Source organism: Neopsephotus bourkii, unplaced genomic scaffold, assembly GCF_033783945.1.
Source record: "Neopsephotus bourkii isolate Nb327-2 ecotype Australia unplaced genomic scaffold, CSIRO-AGI_Nbou_v1 NB_1760, whole genome shotgun sequence".
Taxonomy (NCBI): Eukaryota; Metazoa; Chordata; class Aves; order Psittaciformes; family Psittacidae; genus Neopsephotus; species Neopsephotus bourkii.
Genome location: NW_026902234.1, coordinates 11,474,090 through 11,481,657, shown reverse-complemented (window position 1 = coordinate 11,481,657; position 7,568 = coordinate 11,474,090). Strand labels below are relative to the sequence as shown.

Sequence of the window (7,568 nt, the reverse complement as noted above, 5' to 3'; positions counted from 1 at the left end):
AAGAGTTGAAGGCCACCGGACACAGACTGTGTTCTGAGCCAAAAGCATTATAGAAGATAAAACAAAAGGTAGGCAAAAATCAGGCCCTGACCATCAAAGGAAAAATATCGTAGACGAGATGGCATGAGGATACGGCTCCTGAGGTAAGATTTTGGTGCCGTTCCAGAGGGGACATTTTCCAGATCTTGTGTCTTTAGTTTGTGGAAAGACTTGGAACAGAAGGAAGGATCACATAAAAAAAATGCAACTGCACAATTGCACTAGACTGTCACCAAATAAACTTTTTATTTTCTTTTTTTAAGTCCACATTTTTCTTGACCTTTTACACAAGAAAACAGTTTTTCATATTTTACCCCAGTACATCCTGCCTAAGATATTTTTAGCTAAACATTATGTTGAAGAGGAGGGTAGTGAGGGAGGCCTGGGGTGCAAAAGGAAGGTGACCTGAGGAGCTATGGGGTACGTATGTGCTGCAATCCTTGCAGTGCAAACATTAGCTGCAACGTCAGGTGAGGTCACCTTGGAAAAAGACTATAAGCACAGACTGGCCATGAGAGAGGCTGGGGAGACTCTTTGATGAAGGGCTGGTAACAACTTCCTGTGGTTTCAAATATACTGAGCATCACCCGTAAGACAGATCAGCGTGTATGTAGTCTTAAAGACCCCCCTCTCCACCTCCTTCAAATCCATGGTATTTTCTGGACCTTGTATGTCTGCAGCTACTCTTAGTCTATGCTGCCCTCTTCTGCTCAGTCTCACAGCCGCAACGGTTGCCTTCGTATTTACAGTTGAATGTTGTTTAGACGGTACCATATTTGCTTCATATAGTTTAATATAAGAAGCATTTATAAATGCACGAACTATTTAAGATGATGGTTAATATGAAGCTGGCATGTAGTGCAACAACTTTTCAGCTCTTATAGCAATTTATTCATACATCGTGAACAAGTGAAGATTTATGCTAAAATGAGGAATTCTCAGAAATATTGTATTAAATTAATAACTTTACCATTCATAAGGTAAAAGGTAGGTGATGTATTTTGTTCATCCTGATGTTTATCTGCTTTGAAAGAAGTGGAAAACATGAAGGCATCAAGTAGATTGAACTGTTAGCACAGAACAGCTCTTTATTGTACTTATATCAGCATACTGTTCAATCTAACTTTGAATGTGCTTGCTGACAAGCTTTCTATCATTTATAGCCCAGATATTAATGGATCACTCTATAAAAATACTTTTCTGTATCTTGTTAATCTGGTTATTTCCCTTGTTGCTAAGTTTTAACTTGTTCAAATATTTAGGGGTTGCTAGTGTGTTCTATAGCCTTAGCCAAGCTTAGGCATACTTAACTCTGATATTTTTTAAACCATTCCTTGCATGTTCTTAACTGTTTTCCATGCTTCTCTTAGAGTACGCTGCGTTTATCCGTGATGAGGTACCCAGATACGAACACAGCACTCTGCAATGACAAGAGCAATGCTGTTATTTTCTCTTCCCACTGAAGACTGCCTCTCTGTATGAAATCAAACTTTATGCACCCTCTCATACTATTTATTGTCTACATTTTTTATATATTATTTTTTAATTTGAGACAATGAGTGTTCCTCCTTCCAATCATTAATTAAAATGACCATAGTGCCTTCATAGTGCTGACTGCCTTCTCACAAGAAGCTATTCAACAGCCAAGTTACTGTCTAGCATTGCTTTCCATGTGTCAGTTAGCCAGTTTCCATTACACTGGGCAGTTTTCCTGTCTGGAATAAAAGGTCCTAGTGTATCAATTTTCTTACATTCTCTTCAGCAAGTCATTCTGGAGTACTAGAAAACAAGCCATCCAGTCCATTTTTCAAAATGCATATTCTGTAAAAACCTGTGCACATTATTGGTTCTGTGTCATGGTCTTCTACTGATATATGATTCAGCTAAAACTAATTGAAATAAATTAACTCGGGAACAACTGGAGTGTGTTTATATACTTCTGCTGCTGGGTTGTTTTGGTTTTGTTGGTTTGGGGCTTTTTTTTTTCTATTTTTTTTCCCCCAAAGTAACTTTTCACTCTGCACACTTTACGCATGTCCCCTCAAAAATCTTTGGTTGGCTTCTGCCAGTTCTTTCCCTGTTGAAGAGATGTCTAATGCAAGCAAAACCTTGCTGCTTTATCCCAGCTAGGCATTTTCACTCAGAGCAAGCCACCATGAGATCCTGAGCTTTCTGGAGACTGGACTTAATTTTGTCTCTGGTGGGACTGCTCTCCTAAACTGAAGTTAAGTGTTTTCTTAAGCTCTTTTGCAAAGCCTGAATATCACAAGGGCAGTAAATGAAAACTGCTTAATGCTGCAGTTTGCTTGTGCTTGCAAGGTGTTCCAGTGTCTCCCCTGAAGGACTGAATACTCTTTACTCCCACCCATTTCAGCTCTTACTGATCACTTCATTGAATTCAGTAAGATATGTTCCAAGTTGAACAGTAATTGATCCTCAGAGTGTTCCAGCTCTTCTTCACTGGACAGCAGGTTTCTTCCAGTAGTTTTTTTTTCTCAGTTTTTGTTGCTATTTTTTGTAACTTTTCAGAAGGAGGGGGCTGGCTCATGTTTCAGATGGGATCATTTCATGGAGGCTGAGTAGCAGACAGGAATAGATGATGCAATGGGTTTGCTAGAAGGTGGCTGTTTGTTCAGACTGTGCTCCTGTTTTCAGGGCCAAGCAAAGGAATCAGAATCTGGAGTTTTGTGCAGCTGTCTAAATCACCTTTCCAGGGCTGAAAATCTCAGCCAAAGTCTTTTAGTGGTGTTTATTTTTTGCATGTATTTAGTTAGCAGAAAATGAGACTTTCAGTGCAGATAAAACCCCATTCTTTTAAAACCCAATGCTTTTTGTTATATTTATTCATTTATCAATGCTGTGAAAGTCTCATGAACTCCAGCCATTGATTTCAGGAGCCAATGCTATTTTTCCTGTTTATTATAATTTATTGTCTCATTGTTGCCGGTAGTTTGCACTTAGTTGAGTTTCCCACACAATATACAGGAAACATCTCTATAGCATCAAGCTTCCTCAGATTGATTCCCACAGGGGTTGGGAGGGACAAGTCACTCCCAGGCGCTTTGTGATGTGGCTGTGGAGAGTCATGTTAAATCCACCATTTGGAGACTTACTTCCTTTCACATACGGTAGCACACACAGTAGCCAAATTATGCCTGATCTCACTACACACTCTCCCACTATGCAGTCTCCCACGCAGCCTTTGGGAAAATTTTACCTGTCTGTGTGGTTTCATAATTCTATCGCTTTCTTTTCATGCAGTTAACACTTTTACTGCCAGTCTTCAGTGAAAATGTACATCTCTGAGGGCGTCTATTTGTATTAGAGCAAAGCTAATGAAATTATTCAGTTAGAATAGGATATTTATGTCAATTTACCTTTCCTCACTGTTGATTAACTGATGACTTGCAAATGTTGACTGATGTATTAAGCTGTCTAGGTGGAGGTGCTGTGGTAGTAAAGATGGCCAGTATGCCTATGTTCCTTTGAAAACACCCCTTAAATAATACACACAGGAGTCTCCTGGGAAAGCTGGGAAATTAAATGAACATTGTGTGTGCCTCATGAGCAATACTTCCCTAATAACAAACAATGACTTCAAGGGTTTAGAACAGAGACAACTTTATTAGGAGTGGGGGAGCAGCAGAGGGAAAGTTGAATATAGAATTAACTTCACAAAGTCAGTGATTCATAAATCAATTCTATGAAACTATGTCATCACCCTTTCCTGCTGCCTTCCCTCTTCACTCCCTTCTCCTGCAGCTCTCCCTCTGCCCCACCTTCTCCCGGATATGCTGCACAATAGTTGTGAGGCTACCCTTCTCCCTTGGTCCAGGTGGTTAGTCACCACTCTACCTCAGAATATATTGCTCATGGGTTTTGTTTTTGGGGTGTTTTGTTTTGTTGTTTTTTTTTTTTTTTTTTTGGTCAAGGTTGACTGAATCTGTTTTTGGCAGGTTCTAGTTCTTGACCTTACAAGGTCACGCTGTGTGTGAGGGCATCGCCATTTCTAATGCATGCTGATTCCATTTCAGATGCTGGGACAGCTGCTGTTGGTAGCTCCAGTTTGAGCACCCTCAGTTCTGCCTAACACCCTGCCAGCATTTAAACACAGGAAAACACCTTTTTTACCATGAGGGTGATCAAACACAGGTTGCCCAGGGAGATTGTGGAGTCACCATCCATGAAAATATTAAAAGTCTGACTGGAGATGGCCCTGAATAACTCTGAGCAGGTGGGTTGGACTACATAATCTCTAGAGTTTGCTTCCCACCTCTACCATGCTGTGGTACTGTAAGAAGTATATTGCTTTCATTTGTCAGCCAAGATAGTTGCAATAGCAGTTCCAGTGTAACAAATGCTATTTTATATAAATCAAGAAAGTATTAAAAATTCAGTAGTGGGTTCCTTTTAAAAGAAATTGCCAGAAGACTATATCTGGAAATATTTTGAGACCTTAAGTGTTTATGTGGGTAACACAAACTTTGGCAAAGTTTATGGTCAAATGCCATAAATTAAGCTGTTAAACTGTAATGCTCATGCCAGACTCATAACTGCTCAATACAAATTATTTCTAAATGAAAGTTAACTGATTTTTTTGATTTGCTAATAATTCCCTGCTGCCAAAACTCAACATAGCACAGCTTTCCATTTTCCTGTTTCTGCTTCTATAGAAGTCAGACTATTGTTTTGTCTAATATATGACTCCCATGACAAGAACCCCATAATAGGTAGGTCTCCCTCAATAAAAAGCCATGTGTTTAGTTAGATCATGGTCAGCCTGATGAAGACATTGCTTTCTAAATTCTCACTTCAAAGCACAGCAAGGATAAACCATCTGGCTTCAGGCTGCCTCATGTGTCAGAATTAATTTTAACTGACCATACTAGAGAAAGAAATTTAATTGGCCTATTTTATATATATATATATATTTGTTTGTTCATTGGCATACATTTGCATGTGTGTTTTAAAGCAAGCTCAGCTAATTCTCTGTTTGTCTAGCAACCTTTATGAGTGGTTGCATTTCTTCTTCTTTATGAAGTATAGTGAAAATGTATATCATGGGAAGATTATCATCTCAAGAAATAGAAAGCTGGGTGAGGTTTTTTTTTCTCCCAGGATCTTCGGGAGATTTACAACTATATTGACCAAGGTGGCTGGTGCTCCATGAGTGCTTTCTGTCTTGGCATCTAGTTTGTTCTTTTTATCCTCTGGCAGTTACCTCCTGCTCAGAGATGCTGCTAAGCATCTCTAGAAACATGCTTTTTTTTTTTTTTCTGACTGTCCTTGTGTCTGTGCTTCTGGTGACCTTTGTCACTATGTTTCTTTTCTTTCCTCCTGCCCTCCCTTTTAACTTATAATCTTGTCCTGGTAAGCTTAGAAAGATGAAACATGCGAAGTGACTCTGTTTCCTTCTTTGTCTTTCTTCTTGGTTCTTTTCAGACAGAACCTTCTATAATTACCTGGCTGTGTTTATGGGATCTCCAGCAAGGTTATTACCTCTTACAAATCGTAAGGGTAATGACTATAAGGTCATCCATATAAAACCCCTATATATCCTGAAAATGTATAGAAAATTTGGAATATCTGGAATCCAAATCACTCGTTTGCACACTTTTTTTCCTTGTAAGTCCTGTTAAGTTCACAGAATGCTTTTCTTTACTTTACAGGGCTGAGATGACCGCATGAAATTGCTCAGATGCCTGAGGCAACAGACTGAGTTGTCTGGAATGATAATGATTATTTGAATTATTATTATCCAAATGACACAGAATTTTTCCTTGCTATATCTTGACAAATTGCTGGGCAGTGACACCTCTGCTGTCTGTGGTTCTGTGGTCAGACACATTTGGATATCCATGTAAGTAAGCTGTACAGATCAACAATACCAATTAGGCATATCAGGAGTGGGTGTATAAGTTACAGTGCCTTTAGTGCAGTTTTCAAGATTGTTACTGTAACTGCTTTTCTTTTTTTTTATATTTCATTGTCTTTATCTTACAAGTTCATGCTTGTATTGTGCAAATTCAGAATATGCAGTCTGTTTGCAATCAGCTGTTGCCAATTTAGTTGAACTGATTTTATTTTGTCTAAGTGTTTGTCCTGAGCCATCCACAGACCAGGACCATGCTGATAGCTTGTTTAGCTTACAGACTTTGTAGTTGCATGCTTGCATTTTAGGTGGGATAAAATATGATTTATACTGAAAACCTCTCCAATGGCATACCACTGCATCCCTGATCTCCCTGATTATGCTATGGGAAACTTTCCATCTAGGTTGGAGACATGAATTTTATGGTGACTTCTGCTAAACAGATTAGACTTCAAAAATAACAGTAGTGTAACAAGGAAATTATGAAAGGCAGAACTCCTCTTTTATATATTTCTAGACCTCAGTACATTTAGCCTTTCTTTACACTCTGTGTTTTACACACCATTCTCAAGTAATCCTTTGATGCTACTTGGATTATTATTTTTTGGGGGGGAGGGGGGGCTTTCCATAGGTAACTTCTTCTCCTCTTTTACTTTTGGCCAGCTTACTGTGGATTCATTTTCCACTCTTGCTTCTACCTCTGTAGGTTTCAGAAGTGCAAGTGCTCAGAACAAGGTGTCTAACCATAACAGGCAAAGCAGTGTACTTGTGAAAAAGACTAGCCTCTGGGTCATCTTTAATCATTTAATAGAGAAGGAATAGGCTTCCTTGTGGAAGAGAGCTAAAAAACAGCATTGCTGCAGAATCAGCTAAAAAGTAAATAGACAGGAAAACCTTAATCATCTTAAAGGATGCTCATATTTGTGGAACATGAGGGAGTGCCATGACTCTTCTGGCTTTATAGTAGTTACTCTAGGAGTCTTTCTTCCATATGATCATGGTTAGACATAATAATCTCACGTGTTATTCAGTTATCTGCAATATCTTTTTCTCTATAGACCAAAATAATAAAATTAAAAGGTCCTCCTCTGTCTCTGCAACAAACCTGATGCCATTAGAAAGCACTGACAGATACTGAAAGAAATAAGCTTGAACATAAACAGTAAAAACATAACATTTCTTTTAATATCTTGGAGAAGATCAGCTTAGGCTGATGCTTTCAAAAATCCACAGCTTTCAAGGGAAGCACATCAGTGACCTCCCAGCTTTCTACGCCAGTAGAGTACCGTTTGCAGAATACATTCCAGCACTTCTGGAATTTTGATGAAGCACCAGTTTGAACAAGATATTGTCAGCACATTTTTATCCTAACTGTTGCACTTGGAATGAAGTGCTATGGACATAAGGAGCATGTGCATCATTAGTTACTCCAGTCTGCAGATCACACTGATTTTGATTCCCCACCTTTCTGGCTTTAAAAACTGTGCTTATCCTAACCAGCCAAATAATGTAAGAAAATGAGAAACTCTGAATGGGCCATACGCTTTGAAAAGCTTTCATAGTTTGACCATAATACTGTTTGACATAGATGCACAGCTTTTAATTTGAAACTGGCCTGTATCAAACTAGTTAGAAGAAGAAGCAGCAAGAACTCCTA

The 7,568-nt window shown here is 38.8% G+C and overlaps 1 long non-coding RNA gene across 1 annotated transcript; it reads left to right on the top strand.

Annotated features, from left to right (window-relative positions):
* Positions 1 to 465: 465 nt before the first annotated feature.
* On the top strand, positions 466 to 1,957 carry LOC133225327 (uncharacterized). The gene is made up of 2 exons (XR_009729104.1): positions 466 to 514; positions 583 to 1,957. It is a non-coding gene; the product is annotated as an uncharacterized LOC133225327 (long non-coding RNA).
* The last annotated feature ends 5,611 nt before the right edge of the window (positions 1,958 to 7,568 follow it).